This window comes from Pteropus alecto, unplaced genomic scaffold (assembly GCF_000325575.1).
Source record: "Pteropus alecto unplaced genomic scaffold, ASM32557v1 scaffold223, whole genome shotgun sequence".
NCBI classification, from domain to species: domain Eukaryota; kingdom Metazoa; phylum Chordata; class Mammalia; order Chiroptera; family Pteropodidae; genus Pteropus; species Pteropus alecto.
The window spans coordinates 374,318-391,398 of record NW_006434441.1 but is presented as its reverse complement, the minus strand read 5'-3'; positions in this window follow the sequence as shown (position 1 = coordinate 391,398).

Genomic DNA, 17,081 nt, shown 5'->3' with positions numbered 1-17,081 from the left:
AAGAGTGACCTGTGGGCAGTCTGCCAGAGACCAAAGTGGCAGCCCGTGGGCAGCGAGGACACAGGTCTGAGGCCTGAGGCCTGTGGTGTTTAGGATGTTTGCAGAACCGGTTGTTTCAAGGCTGGAAGTTCGGGCACTGAGGGGGAAGCATCAGAAGCAGTAGACACAGAAACACGGGTTAGACATGGACACCTGACACCAAGCCCCTTAGTAACCAAGGACCACCCCTCCATCATAGGGCAGATCTTGGCACCCAGGGAGTCATGGAGAGTGTGGCCTTCAGGGACACAGATTGACCAGTGTAGGTGGCTCTGCTCCTCACAGTAATCAGAATAAGCCATCAGAACAAAACCTACCTTGCAGGGCGGTTCCCAGGATTACATAAGCTAAGCTGTGTGGACTCTGGCCTATGGCCGGTGACCCTGCAGTGACCCAAGAGGATATGATGAAGAGAATGCACAATTTAGGGGCTCGGAGTTGGCAGTACCTACCACCTGGGGAAGTTACTTAAGCCTGGGAGCCCCTGCCTCCTCCTCAAGAAGAATGGGAAAGATACATGCCCTGCAAACAGGCTTAGAAATCACCTCTATTGCAGAGTTTTACCGTCATCTCGCCATTCTCTGTGATCCACTGACCAGTGTGGGGCTAGCCGGCTGGCCCAGGCCCACCAGTGGTCAGGAGCCAGAAAATGAAGTTGGGAAGCTGGCTCAGGTACAGGTTGAGCAAAAGTGCCCAGGTAACTGTGTCCCCAGAATGCCTCTAGGGGACCTTCCACTTCGGCATTCTGTCTCCTTCCCCCACCTTCTCCAGCGCCACCCTGTCACCCAGCCAGTCAACAGCAGTAGGTCCAGGGACTTCTAAACCTCCCCCAGGCAGGCAGCTGGGCTTCCCGCAAGAAAGGTTCCCCTCTCTATGTGGCATTGCACACATGTGCACCTAGACCCCACCTGTATAAACACACACAAAAGGCACACCTGGGCATCTCTGGACACAAGGGAGGGCCCCCTGCGTGACCCAGCATGGTCCTGTCCACCCCAATGCTAAGGCCGGCCATCACCCCTTGGCTCACTTCCCGGGCTCCACTCCCAGCCCAGGCCACGTCCCCAGGCTCCTGGAACCTCCAGCAGGACCAAGCTTTCTCAGGCACGGTTGGCAGGAGGTACTGGCAGGAAGTGGTGCAGGGGAGGCCTTCCTGGGCCGGGCCCGTGCTTCCCAGTGACCCTCTGCTCCAAGCCTGCCCTACTGGTTACAGACACCTGGCCCATGGTCGCTCTGAGGACACATAGAAGGACCTACTGGCAGTTTACATTCCTTTCAAAGGATCTTTAAAAAAATGGGAGTCCCTGCTGGGCAGAGAGAAGCCCTGCCTGTCTCCTCCCTCTCCTGCCCACTGGGGGTTCACAAAGGTACCTGACCATGCTGGTCCCTCAGAGGAGGCCAGGGTGGCCCTGACACTGGTGCCCGTAGGTCAGCGCTCCTCCCAGGGTGGCCCTGAGAAGAAAGGGCAGGATGAGTGGCAGCCCCTGCGGGGGGATGTCTGGCAGTGGCAGGTGCCCACTAGGCAAAGGGTGCCACCCAGAGCAGGGCAGCTAGGCACCTGCTCTCTGGTCAGTTGGGATCTCCACAGGGTGGGCAGTTTTGGTGAAGGAGCCGGCACGGTGGTGCTCAAGGTAGAAACACAATGAGCGGGGGAGGTCAGCAGGATGGGCGTCCCCTTTCCCAGCTGGCCAGCCACTGGACAGCAGTACCACCAGGGCTCCTGTGATGCACGAAAGCCACGCACTCCATGTTGGTTGGTGACAAGAGATCAAGCGCCTTCAACAAAACTTCTTTGAACTCTCAGACTGAGGTGACGTACAAGGGCACTTCTTCACAGTGCTGTTACCAGTACTCGGTCTCCTTGAAACCAGAGTCAAATCTCTGACAGAGGGCACAAGGTTCGAAGGCAGGGCCACGCCTCCCGTTTGGAGAGGGACAGCCGACAGCCGTGGCCCCTCTGGGTTTGCCAGATTGCTGTCCTCAAAGTCACTGTGTCAGGCTTGGAAAACTGCCCCCAAACTTTCAGAGAGGGAAGGACAAACAATGCCCAAACAACACGATTCAGTCTCAGGGTATACTTGGAAAAATGGGCATTTTCCTAATTATGAAAGTAATTCATTTAGTTGTAAACAAACAAACAAACGAAAAAACATTTGTGCTATACTCACACAATGGAAAACTATTCAGCAATAAAAAGGGATAAACCATTGATAAGCACTATTGCATGATGACTCACAAAATTATTACATGTTAAAGAAGCCAGACAGAGAGGGTACGCACTGCCTGATCCCATTTATACACAATTCCAGCGAATGCAAACTGAGTAACAGTGACAGAGAGTGGACCAGTGGTGGTCTTGCAGGGGACTGGGGAGGGGAGGGATGGAGGAAAGAGATCACAAGAGGCACGAGGCACCTCTGGGGGTGATGATATGTTTATTACGTGGACTGCGGTGTTGGTTTCGTGGGCATATACACAGGTTGAGGCTTATCAAATTGTGTGCTTCCCATGTGCACAGAGTATACATCAATTGTACCTCAATAAATCCATTTTTAAAACAGTAATCCCTGCTGATTATAAGGAAAAAAAACATAAAAAATATGAAATCTCCCATAATTCTAACAGCTAACCAGAAATATGTTTATATATTTCCTTCCAGTCTTTTCTCTATACACACAAATAAAAAATTCATACATTTGTTTTTATGTAGACTGAAACCTCTTTTAAAAAATTTTATGTTCTGAATTTTCTTTTTTTAAATTTTATTTTAAAGTTGCATACCTTGAGTTTTCTGTTTGGTTTTGAACTCCAATCCTTCACGCACACCAGGAGGTGGGGCTGCGGCTCCCAGGGGAGTGGTGAAGGGCAGGAAGAGAGGCAGAGTCCCCTGGGCAAAGTCAGTCTAGGGGGTGTGGGTGGAGCTTGGAACACTGGGCAGAACATCGGTCTAGTACCCTGAGGGAAGGCCTCCCAGAGTTAGCGCCCCTTCCTTTAGGCCACTCCACTCAAACCTTCTCCTCTAAATAGAGCCTAAATGACAGCACCTTGCTGCTCAATCAAAATTCACTGAAAAAGTAAAGACCAGCCTATTTTCCCAATGTGCTGCAATCTTCACCTGGCCCCAACCCCATCCCTGGCTCTTTCCTGTGTCCCCCCACAGTTCTCTCTCCAGTTTTGGCCACCATCCCTCTTGCTTCTTCATTTAGCCTTGATCATGAAGTTCCTTGTGACTAATCCCAAGGTGTCGACCACAGTCCGGTGTACTCATTTTCCAAATTAAACATGGATGTTATAATTTTCCAAATTTTTACCTTTATAAACAATAATGTGATGCACATCCTTGCAAAGAAATATTGGGACAGCAGATTTGTTTCCTTGGGAAAAATTCCCAGGAGTGGAGTCACCGGGATAAAGGAATGAATTCTTTTAAGGGTTTGGGGACAAGGTGCCAAACTGCTTGGCAGAAAGCTTGTGTCTTCCACTCCCTCCAGGCATGTGAGCATCCTTGCCACACATCCTCTCACACTGAGTACCACCATTCACAAAAACAATGCATGCCAACATATCTGAGAGCAAAAAAATAGTATCTTCTTTTAATGTGCACCTATTGGTTGACTGAGACTTCCTCACACTTACTGCCCTTTATTTCCCCTTACGTGAACTAATTCATATCCTTCACCCGCTTTCCTACTGGGAAATTCAAGCACAACATAAGTTCTTCATATTGATTACTAGCATTGTTTAGGTAATAGAGGATTTGGCAGAAATGCTATAGGCATTTTTTTCTCTCCATTTATCAAATGACTATTGATTTTATTTTTTGTTTTTGTTTTTCCTTTTGGCATACTAAAGTTTTCACTTTCCTCTGATGAACTAGCAGAATAGTTCTGGCCTTGTGGCTTCTGCCTCTGGAATCATGTTTCTGAGACCATAATTTCCTAAATACTTACTTAAAGTGAATTTAATGATTTCATTTTTACATTAAAATGTTAATGCACATGGAATAAATATATTTTGGGACTTAATATGGTTGAGAAACCTGACAGCTTCCCAAGTAGTTACTGACTAAACCTGCTGACTGCTATCTTCCAGACTTTCTAGTCCATTCCATGGGCATGCTTTCCATTACCATCCCCATATCAAAATGTTATCATACATTTACAACATGCTTTAACATCTGGTAGGTTATCCAACCAGATTATGGCTAGAAATGACATTAAATCCATAAATTAATTTGGGAACAACTTAAATGTTCAAAATATTGACCCCTCCCTTCCAGGAAAACATCTCCATGTCCACGACTTCTCTTCTGTGTCATGGCACGATCTTGCCGTATCCTTCATACAGGCTCCACAAGTGTGCACTGAGTACCCTCCGGGACGTCCCATCTTTGAACATACCATGAACGGAGCAGCTTCCCCATCACCCGTGCAGGCAGAGGCTGCACTGTGCACTCTTCTGCGTGGGGGCGCTCTCTGCAATCTCCCCCTGTTGCGCACAGCTGGCTCTAAAGCCTCTACTGATTGATCACCCCTGCGGGCCCCCAGGGCCATGGCCACTGAGAGGCGCTGGCATGTTCCTCCAGGACGCAAGGCCTCCCCAGGTGAGCTGTAGCCCTTTGCCCTCTGCAGCCTCCACACCGTCCACCTCCTGTCCTATCACACGGCTGTCCCATGCATGCCAGACCCTCCCTTCAAATGGAGGTGCCTCTTCCTGTGCTTCCTGCCTGTACAAATGACACTTGCTCTTCTAGATCCACTCAAATGCTACCTCCATATCCCAATTCATTCATCCCCACTGGGTTTGCATATTGTGGAGTAGCCTTTATCTTGGTCCACTTCATAAAAGTTATTCACACATCTGTGGAGGCCCAGCCCACATCTGAGACATCCTGCCTCACATCATGTGGCTGAAACTGATGTGTGTTGTTGACAACCTGGATGAAGAAGCTCTAAACGTGCACCCTGGGTGTGCAGAGGCCACTTGTCCCTGCTCACTCTCCAAGTCATGAGGAAGGAGTAGTCTAGGAGGACAGCAAGGCCCACAGGCTGAGGACGAAGGAGTGTCTGTGCCTCTTCGGAGCTGACAGGGTGCAGGCTGGCCCAGCGGCCCAGCGCTGTGCTCCTGGCATCTCCGCAGACAAGGTCTTGGGCTCCTCCCTCCTGTGGGAAGGTGCGGGGCTGGGTCTTAGAAATCAAATTTGCCATGGCCCAGATATGCTCAGGTGAAGGCCAAGACTGTAAGCCCCGGCCACACAGCAGATTCACCTGAAAAGCTTGTTAAACGCAAACTACAGTCCCACCCAGACCTCCTGAGTCAGCCTGGGAGGTGAGGCTAGGGCGGCCACGGAGGTGCTGACACCGGGCCAAGGTATGGCCCAGGTAAGCATACCTCCATCTCCTAAGCCTTACTTGAATGAGGCAATGTAGACAAGCAAAGGAGGAAACCGAAATCTCTCGAAGTCTAGAAGCCAGGCACTGGGCTAGGAAGGTGCTTGACATGAATTATCTAATTCCCTTAGCAAACATACATGAATTATTGCCCCGATTTACTGAGGAGGAAACACATTCACAGGTATAAGTCTCATCCTCAAGTGACCAGGCTGGGACTAGAACCAAAACCAAAACCAAAACCAAACCAAACCAAACCAAACCAAACCCATATTTGAGAAATCCAATCTCTGCTTGTTTAGCTAACACTGAAGGTATGAAAATCCCCAAGCATTTGTCTCTCGGTGATGCCCAAGCCTGAGGCACGCCAGCACCTGGTTCTGAGCCTGCAGAAACAGGCTGTTTGCCTTCACCAATTGGCCTTGGCCAAGCTAGAGTCTTTCCAGGGTCCCTGCTTTTCCTCTAGCCCCATTTTGCACCCGTGCATTGATAAGCCAAGTCACTGAGTGGACCCTCCGGCCCCGGGCTATCCTACCTCTGTGACTCTGTTTCACGGGCCAGGAGGTCCCTCTGCCATACTTCCACCCAGGGCCACAGTATGACTTTCTTGGGCTCTAGGTACTTGTGCCTTCATGGATCCCTTCCCCTATTAAAAAATAAAAATAAAAAGTGTACCTTACTGTTGCATCAGTATAAAGATGAATATACTATTATATATTAAAATATCTTCTTTGACCTAAAGTTCGTATTTTCTTCCTGATTTTAAAATAAGTTAAGACATTTTTGTGGACTCTTGAAACTATTCTGGACCCTCGGCACTGTGCCTCCACTGTCAGTGGCCCTGCCGTGAGAGACACACCATGGCCCGGGGCCCCACAGCCTCTGCCCCAGGGAACCCACCGCCCTCACCCATCACGTGCACAGCACTTACCCTGATGGATCTACAGCTGCCATCAGACCGCGAGCTCTGCAGGGGCCTCAACGATATGCACCAAAGGAAACTTTTACCAATTAGACAGCAGATAAACTGACAGGTCTGTCTGAGGGACTTCTGCCTGATTTTCGTGTGGCCATATATTTCATATGCAAATCAACTCAGCACCCAGCTATCTTTCACAGACGACCAGGAGGCTGAGGTGCCTCTTGAGACTGGGCCACGGAGTCCCAGAGCCTTCTGTAAGGGTCCAGGTAAAAGAGACAGGTCTGGGATGCCTCGTGGCCCCTAAGTGGCTAAGACCACCTGCATATGTCTAATGCTAAAGCTCTACTGGGCCATGACATGGCACATACTTTGGAAGCTGTAGACCCATTGGGGTAAGTGCTGTGCGTGTGACGGGTGAGGGTGGTGGGTTCCCTGGGGCAGAGGCTGTGGGGCCTGGGGCCATGGTGTGTCCCCAATGCCTGGGATTGCTTTTAACTCCTGGAAGCTAAGGAAACATTAAATGCAGAATGAGAGAAAACAGGGTAATCAGTCAGTGGAATGATGTTGTTATTTAGCCTGCTGCATCTTTTAAATTTGTCTTCATGCTTGGTTACCTCGTTTAGACTCTATTCTCTTAATTTGTTTGTGTGTGTTTTATTAAAGTATTTTTTTTGTCCTAAAAAGAAAGCATCTGGGAGCAGAAAAACACACCCGGTCTCAGCACTTGGTGAATGGAGCCTCACGCTGCAGAAGCATCATACTCCAGGGCACCCCTGGCTGAAGCTGGCTGAAGTTGCAGGCAAAGTCCCCAGGAAGAAGCCAAACTACACAATGGCAAGTCTGCGTTTTGAAAGGCTACAAACATTAAATCTCTCAAAACAGATCCTCTGTGATTTGCACGTGAATCCCTGATTACAGTTATCACTTGAAAACGGAATCCATATGATGCCACACAGATGGGTTATTATTTTTCAATAGGCGTAGATGTGACTAATAAAATACAATGTCATCTAGATGAGCCTCTACATTCATAGCATCTGTTTGTTTATCTCTATGTTCCTCCTTGGTAGATCATGAAAGTATAATTACTGTCCTATGAGAGGTTTTCCGAATTGTTCAATGTTACAAAGGGACCCTCCTACTCAGAAAGACCATGAACCGACAGTCCAGAAGAAACCAAACACCGTAACAGGCCGCCCTGGACTTCTCCTGTTGAAGTGACTTCTGATAGGAATTTCGGTTTGGCTGATGGCAAGGAGCTGACACTTCAGCTTTGGACAAAAGGCTGCAAGTCTGTCCCTCAGAAGAGCAAAGAACTGTTGATATGACAGCGGAAGTGTCTATTTGGGAACTGGGGAGAAACAGAACAGATGATGTTAGGGAAACGTTCGTGCCTTCAGCTGACCATGCTGGAGCATAGTGGACAGTTCACTTAGGGCTACACTCAGGACAGCCACCCTCCTGCCAGTGACCTCTAACCCAAGGCCAAGGAGTCCCAGTGGCAGACTCTGGGCTGAGGCCAGTAGTTCTGGATCCCATCCCAGCCCCTGAGGGGCTTTGGATGACCACCTTCCTCTCTGCCCCACCTTCGTCTCTGTGGATGGGGACAGGCAAGTCACTTTCACTTCCCTTTTTAGCTTCAGTTCCTTACCTCTCAACAGAGAAAATCGTTTCTGCTTTTAAAGGTTATTCCAAGAATTAGCAGGAGAATGTATTCTTTATGTACCCAATAGTGGCTGGAATACAGCTCAGCCCATGTGACTTCAACCTTTCCTCCCTGTGTTCCAGCAGCCATTTATCCTCTCCTCCTTTAGAAGGTGAGAAAGGCTAATTACCTGCTTGCTCTGAGCCAAGCGCCTTTCAGGCACTGGAAATGCCCAACAACCCTGTGAATGCCCAACAACCCTCTGAGGTGGCTGCTAGTCCCATCCCCATTTTTCCAGATGGGAACGGAGGCCCTGAGGGGCTGCCAGAGTGTGGACCTGAGTCAGCCCAGCCCCCAGTCTGTGCCCTCCTGCTGGCCACCACCACCTGTGACTCTCCCCACCCTCCTTTCCTGCAGAAGAGGCAGAAGGCAAGGAGGAGGGTCTCTGAGCAGACTCCATCTCTGGGTGGGTGTTAGGGAGGAGGGTTCTGGGGGAGCTGACCCAGGGTAAAGGGCCCACCCATGCCCCAGGCCCTGGGGACACCCCAGGGAGTAATATGCCACAGAGCATTCACTCCCATGAAGTTATGAGGACATTTCCCGGCATTGCCAAGTTAACAGTTCAAAACAGGTCAAAAACAGGTGACAAAGAAACAGCACAGGGTTCAGCCCCTTGCTGCACTGTGCTCTGGTGATTTAGGTAAGTCCCATAACCAATTTGGGCCTCAGTTTGCTCTTCTGTAAAATGGGGATAAAACATGCGAACAGTAAAGCAATCACAATGGCACCGGGCATGTTCGCTAACTCAGCACAAGGACAGAAGCAACAGCTGTTATCAAGGGGAAATTATCTCCTGAGAGAAATGGGTGCAGGCGGGTTCACAGCCCTGCCACTCACTAGCTGAGGAACCTTACTAGCTGAGATGACTTTACTTCTCTGGGGCCTTGGCTTTCTTATTTATAAAATGCACAGGGTGAGTGTAAGGATTAAATGAGACAAAGAAAGTGAAATACCCAACATGATGGGTGGTGTTCAACGGGCGGTAGATAGAACTATTGGCTCTGACATCATCGACTCTCTGGGCTGGGCTGACTGCCAATCACACACATACTCACCTACTCACCTCTTAATCATTAATTTAAAGCACAAGGTTGCGGTTGGGATATGCGACATGTAACCTGGGTTATCCACTGTTTATATATATGCCATGTGCAGATAAAATTCAGAATCTCATCTTATATAATTAGAAGAATTGAAACAAAAACAGCCCTTCCTGTTAAAATGATTATTACAGTTTACTTCAAATATACAACAATGTACACCCCCCAAAAGTAAAGAAAAAGAAACAGCTATTGCATATAAATCAAGTCTTATTTTGAATTCATAGAAAGAAGGTGCTGTAGAAACCTAAGGTGTATCACTGGGGCTCTAGCAAATCACTATCACAGGTGACCCTTGAATAATGTAGGGGTCAGGGTGCTGACCCCTCATGCAGAACAACTTTTGAACCCCCACAGAACTTAACTACTAGTAGCCTACAGCTGACCAGAGAACTTACCAATAACAGTCAATTAACACATACTTTATGTGTTAGATGTATTAAATATTATATTCCTACAATAAAGTAAGCTAGAGGAAAGAAAATGTTAAAAAAATCATAAAAAAGAGAAAATACAAGTACAATATTTATTGAAAAGAAAAAAAATCCACGTATACGTGGACCCGCCCAATGTCAGCTGTACTTTCTCTTTATTAAAAGACATGAGTTTCTCCAATGGGCGTTACTAACAGTCAGGTCTGCTGGGCCCTCCAAGGACTAGTCCCAGAGGCAGTCTCGCCCCACCCTGAGCCCTAGGTGGCTGGCTTCCTTCTCCCTTCCTCACTCCCACCATCCCCTTGGAGCTCCAGGTCAGCAGTGTCAGTTGTTTCAAATAGTCCATCTCTGAAGGGGTGACATTTTCTGCGAGGGGTGGAGGACCTTTGAGTGTCAGAGGAGTGTGCAGCATCAGGCTAGTGGCTGCCCGCTACTGTCACCCAAACGCCCCACCCCCCTACCACTGTGGGCTCTGGGTGCTAAAGACCCAGTCTTTCCTGGAATTCTTCCTCAGAGATGCTTTCTCTGAACAGTTGAAAATATAGCAATCCACTCCGAAGGGGAGCTCACAACTAACTATACCAGCACTGGAATCCGCAGTAACTATGCACAAGAGCCTTTTTGCAGAGGCAGGAAAAATTGTCATTCGTAAGCTGACTGCAGATCCATTGTGACTCACGAAAAAAATGTGGCCAGTAACTCAGCAGTATATTAACTCCTGGCTCCCGCCCACGCCTGGTACCTAGGGGCTGTTCAATGTCCACAAACCACCACCAAGAGAGGGGCAAAGAGAGCCATGCACTCTCCAAGGTGGGAGGAAACAGCCAGACTGTCCCCTTGCGGCCCACGCCCTCCGCTAAGGCAGGCCTCTGGTGTCTGAGGGTCAAATACTGGTCTGTGTACCAGGCCAGTCTCCAGAAACTGTTCAGATGTGGCTTCACCTTGAGTTTCAAGCTATTGGAGCTCAGGCTGGGGAGGCTTCCAATTTGATTTCTAAGAGAGACAGGAAGGGGCTCAGGCCCTGTCACAGAGCTCTGAAGAGGACAAACGACTGGTTCTGGGGTCAGCGACCCAGCCCACCATCTGTGACTCTCACCTCTGCCTGTATCACATAGAACATAAAAAGTACAAAGTGAAAAAAGAGAAAGGCTGAGATTCCGTTTGCCCACTGGGCTTGATCACTGCTTGTCGGAGGCTAGAAAACCAAAGACCTCATTTCCCGCCCCCCCCACCCGCCCCCATGCCAGGCTCCCCTGGTGGAGGACTTCTCTGTGAGTCTTTGCTGGGGAGGTGGCAGGTTACCCCATGGGTGGTGGCAGAGAGCTCAGGGCCCTGCATTAAACCTGCCTAAACGAACTGGAGCGAATCCTGAATAGCACAGATGCTGAGGATGCTGTTGACCAAGACACACAAAATCTCGTGAGGGAAAAAAATCCTTGGTGTGAAAAAGAATTATTTCAGGCAGGATGTGTTCAAGGAGGAGGTTGTAGATTCAAAGAAAATCCACTCAGGAGATGGCATTTCAAAGGGACTGGCCAGACACACGTGCAAAAGAGCACGAACAAAGACATTTGTCGTGCTGCTAGTAAGTGGCAAAAGGTGGAAAACAACCCAAGTAAATGTCCACCCAAAAAGGGCTTGGGTGACTAGGCTGGGCTCTCCCATATGACAGACCTCTGCACGGCCACAAGAGCTGATGCTATGAAAGAATAGCTAATAATGTGGAGAAGAGCCTCGATGCACAGTCTAGACATGACGTCTTTTTCTTAAGTACATACTTTTGTGCATATGCGTGTCTGTGAACATTCGGCATAGCACAGACAAACGTCTGGAAGGAAATGCCCTCAAATGTCATTGTGACGCAGGCTCATGTTCTGCCCCCGATGTGCTGGATACAGAGACCATTACGGTGGCACCTGGCCTTGGGTCACACGAGAGACCAGTCAAAGCACAGCCTGGCTGGAATGAGCCAAATTGCCAGTCTGGTCATAGCTCCAGACAGCAGGCAGGCTTGCTCCATGCCAAGTCCACTACCTTCTGGGCCTTCCCTGCTTGCTGGCCTGGCCGAGTCCTGTCCACCAGCTAGCGGTCCCCCTAGGCTGTCCCAGGGCCCAAGAAATGCACTCAGTAACTTCAGTTCTAAATGTGGAATCAGATAGGCCTTGCTTACAGAACAACTCAACTCCAAGACCCATATTTGCTCACAAAAGCCACGAAGGCAAGATGACACTGGCCAACCCTTAGAAAATGGATGACTCAGATCTACAAAGTGCTTTGTGTTCAAATATCAAGGGCCCATTTTCACCCAGAGAGTATACTGGAAGTGCTAATTTATGACGATGTAAAGATTCGATTTCTGATGGAGCACGCGGCTGACACCCGGCAACCGTCCAAAAATACGTGACCAATTCTTTTCCTAAGGAAATGATCCCAGTTCATAGAGAATGAATCAGCAGGTGGAGTGGTACAGCCTTGAGGTTCAAATGTCAGATGGGTGCGTCTGACCTGCCAACAAGCCCAGTCCTCCTCACTTGCATGAGCAGAGTCAGCACTGCGGGATCCAAGTCACAGAGCCTCTTTGCAGAAAGGACCCATAGAAAGTTCTTGGTACCACTCCTTGGGGTGGGGGTGAGAGAAAAGGTGAGTCATTAGGTATTAAAGCAAGATGGCGGCCCTCAGGACTAGGGCACAGGTGTTAAAGCAGGTTAGAGCAGGTGCAGAGTAGAGACGGGGCTCCAGGGCAGCTTGCTGCACATCCACGTTGGCTGCCGAACACTGAACTGGCCAGGTCAGAGCCCCAACCCTGGGATACAGTATGGCTGCCACGCCAAATGCACCTGTCCCTGTACTTGTCAGGTGTACGTGTCTTGCCTGGCCACAGAGAGGCAACCAGACCAAAAAGGGCTAATTGTTGAGACCGGATGGCACATGGCTCAAAGCAGTGTGTACCGCATGACTGGCAACCACCCTCCCGTGGTCACTTCTTTCCTGAGTTGCTGAGGGCAGAAACTAGCCCTGAGAACACAATCTGCCAGCTACCTGTGAGCCTGAAGTGGGTGTGAACAGGCTGTGTAAGTCTGCACAGACCAACCAGGCCCAGGGCCCTGAAGAACACAGGCTCATTCACCTCGATGGGGCAGTGGCTTCACAAGAATATACCCAATCTGGAAGCTGATTTTCAGAGACTAATTTAGTGTTCTTCTGTAATGTACATTTGATGGGTTGCTTGAAAATATTTAATTCTGAAGAACAAGACAGCAAAGGGGATGGAAGACTATTGTAGGATGTGTTAAGATAAATACTTGGGAGGTAGGGCACGTGCGTATTAAACATAGAGAGGTGTGGAAGGACCAAGGACACGGACACTCATGGGACACCAGGTATACCCGGGTGGCTGGGCAGCAAACACTCATGCTGCACTAGTTATCTGGAATGGTACTGAATACTCATGATATATCCATATGAAGGAGGCTAAATACATGAGAGGAACCTAAAACAGGTCCTGATTCAGTCACCCACTGGTGACATCTATTCTGGTCCTCTAATCCATGGCTGTTCATGAGGACAGTGGCAAGCCACAGATGTGGCAGAACAGAATTGTCCCTACATCTCACCAGTTGAATATGTGTGTGTGTCATTGGCCAGGGCACTTCCTGTCGTGGCCCCGCTGCAGGTCCCTGTAACCTCACATTAGCAGGGAAAGAAAGGCCGCGCAAACATGGGGGACCCCAGAACTCAGGGGCTGCAGATCTTCCACCTACTTGTACCCTCCCCTGCCCGTGCTTCCATCCCCGCCTCCCTCCCCTGCCTCTTGCTGTGTGTTTTAATGTGCACTCAGGTCGTCGCCCACACGACATCTCCTGCTAGCACTGTTTGGGAGCACTCTGTACAGCAGATTTGCTCATTTTCCTTAAATGCCATCAGGTCCCCTATACAGAAGGATCCTTTATTGCTTTAGGTACTTTACTAGGGAGGCCCAACTGGGAATTGTAATAAGTGATCTTTCATCTTCTAAGAAAGAGAATTGAAGAGAAATAGCTACAAATAATTTATGAAGCATTTTCTCTGCTGATATAGTATCTTGAGTGATGCTCGTGTGTGTGTATGTGTCACCTCTATGGGGTGCCTGAGGTCACAGGGCCTCTAAGTGACAGCTGACACGGGAGCTCTGACTTGCCCACCTGCCCCCTAGGCTGGACTACCTGTTTTAAGAAAGCAAAACACCTCTAACCTTTTCACATCCCACACTGGTGCCAGCCATCTGAGAGCGGTTTCTGGGGAAAATTGCACATCGTGGCTAATGCTTCCGTTGCCTCCCACAGACATGAGAATTTGGAGGCAGAAACCACGCAGAGCTCGGGGGTATGGACCTCAGAGGTGAGGTGAGGCTTCTGGAAGTTCTCAAACTTCAGACATTTAAAAACCAGCCCCACACACCAGGGCCAGGAGGAGCCTTGAGCAAACAAGCAATGTGCTAGTCCTCACCTTTCAAAAGAATCTTTTGTAATTTCTCTTCACAGATATCTTAATTATAAAAAAAAAATTTGAGGGCCCTCCTACCAGGAACTGTGCAAGTGTCTGCATGGAGTTGGTGGCAACACCAGTGAGGTGGTGGCCCTGGCTGCATGGCCATACCTGTCTCATCACATCTTGTCAATCCACTGCTAAATTCACTGAGCACTCACACAGCATCTTGTGGTTTGTGACCTAGGGAGCTCAGAATGACAGGTTAAAGCAACACCAAGAGCCTAAGGTCATTCCTCAGAATCACAAATGTGTCTTAAGGACCAGTTACCTGACCTAAAAGTTTGAAATGATTTTCTAGATGCAGATATTTTAAGAATAACATGATGCGATGACAACTACTCTGATTTCCATTCAGTTTTGAGAAAGACAGGGAATTTGGAATGCGACCATGCCTGCTGTGCTACCTACAGGTGACACTAACCAAACCAGGGTTTACAGGTACCTAGACAGTGAAAGGGATCAGCAGGACACCAGGAGGGGTCTAGCCACAGCTGGGTCCCAATGGCCACCCTGGGCAGGTCCTCTGTCCCTGGGCATTCAAGAGATCCTTCTTATGGGAAGTTCTCTTTCATCTTAATGTCTTAATGTCACATAAAGTTCCACCTCCTCAAAGAAGCCTTCCTTGACCACTTTACCTTCCATACACTAAATGTAAACAAAACCCAGGGCTTGCGTATTCAGCTTTAGGCCTCATCAGGGTGAATCTTATTCTCCAAGTAATTCCTAAGCACCCGGAAGAAGCAACTATGACTGACTTGGACTTTTCTGTATTTCCTCAGCAGCTTTTGGGAAACACCAAGCACACACTGGACCGTTCTGATGATGAAGAAGCTGCAGCATAAATGGCGATGATGGCTTGGAAGAAATTCATCCACATGAAACGGCTCAGAACTGTGAAAGCGCAAAACAATTCTGTTTTCCCACCACCACCACTTCATGGCTGCCCTCTCCTCCAAGCCCCTGACTGGCTTCTCCAGCAGCACCCAGCCCCAGCGCTTCCAGTCTTTTTCAGGTAATTAGAAGTCCAGGGCACATAACTCAGGTTGAAGCCCAGAAGGATGGAGAAAGGGGAGAGGGAGGAAGCCTCCTGTCTATTTTTGCAGCGTGCTCTTCCCTGCACCAAGGTGCATCTGGTTTCTCCAGGGATTGGGGAGGCAGGAGGGTTAACAGAAAAAGATGTTTAAATTCCCTTTACACATCACGAGCAAAGCTTGGAAGTTTGAGCTCATGCTTCACTCTGAGTCACACATACAGAGGACAGAAGATGGGACCTAAGAAAGAGTCTTACCCTCCAGGAAGTAAAAGCTCTTCCAAAACCGGGAAGAGAGAAACCTGAAGGGACTGAGCCCCCTGCCCCTTTGCACTTGGCCTGGAGGAGAAGAGGTGGGGAGAGAAGAAAAATGCCTGTGAGGCGGAGGGGGATGTGGAAAGCATGGGGAGTTTTGTCCTGCTGCTGCTAACATACTGGAGACCACTCAGTATGGCAGAAATAGCGCCCTAGCTGCACACAACCTGGGCAGGTACTCAGGTGCCCAGTAGGGACCTGGAAGACCTCAGGGCCAGATGTAGGAGCCAGGTACCCAACTGTGGCTCACCCGAGTGATACCCGACAGGACAATGCTCAGTGGAAACAGGAAGAGGCGGCTCAGTAGTTGTGGTGGGAAATTCACCAGAGGACCAGGTGACCATGAGGCCACTCTCCCCAACACCCTGATGTGACCACAACCTGCGCCAGGTGCTCCGACACTACCTGTAGCAAGAAGGGGCCCGAGGTGACCTAGAGAGACCAAGACTGACTCTCAAAGGACTAAGCTGATTTATACTAGACTAAGTGTTTTCAAATACGAAAATTAACAGAAAATCCATGTTATACAAACTATCATCATTTTAAATAAACATAGCATCAGCATTACTGATCTCAGGCTCTCACATGGCTCAGCACAGCCCTGGGGCAGAGTCAGGAAGCCAGCCCAGCTCGGCCCTTCTCCACCCACCCTCAAAGGCAGGGACTCCAGAAGTCCCTGCCCTGCACTGCCAACAGATATGCTTCTCCTCACAATTCTATGACCCTAAAGGGCCCTTAGGGGTGCCCACACCACCTCATCATCCCAGGTGTGGGTGCCAGCTTGAACTCCAAGGAGACTATGGGGTCTAAACAGACTCTGTCCCATGGTCACGTGCATGTGTTATGTAAATGAAGGAAGCTTGCAAGCTTAGATAGGGGAGTAGGATATTTTAAGATATCAGTTTGGGAAGGTGTGGGGTGGGCTCTAAAAGGATCACACAGTTGCTTGTCTCCCACTTGAAGAGTTTCCTGGCTCAAAATGAAGTGTTCAGCAGTGACACGATGCCAGCTGTCGTCTTATACCTACACAAGTCCAATTCCAACGCTGGCACTCCTTTTTCCTTGCATTTCAAAGGCTGAACGCCAGCTAGTTTGGGCGACTACTTAGTTACACTTGTTAGCCTCATATCAAAGCCCTGCCTGATTGGAAGCTTCTGTCCAACAAACATTTGTTGATTAAAAATTTGAACATTTCTTAGATCAAACCCAAAATTCCTCCCTGCTGGCTTGTAATCAAAGCCTAAAACTTGTTTAGCAAATAAACTATTACCTGAGCACGAGGAACACAGTGAATGAATTTGCCCCCATTTTGTCCTGCAGTGGCCTTTAGGGACAGGTGGCACGAATCTTCCGGATGTCAACAATCTCCACCCGGCAAGACCGGCTCCCTCACCTTCATTTTCTCAACGCGTCACCTGCCAGGATTTGCCTCACAAGTCAAAGCCAAGTCCAGCAAAGTCAGCAAACAGAAACTTTGGGAACGCGTCCGGCTCACCTCGCCCGGGGCCCCGCGCTGCCAAAAGGCTGCCGCGAGGTCGGCGTCCCCCTGCGGTCCGAGGGGCACCTGCGGAGTGGCGCTGCCCTCGGCGACCCCGCCCCAGGCCCAGCTCTGGGCGCTA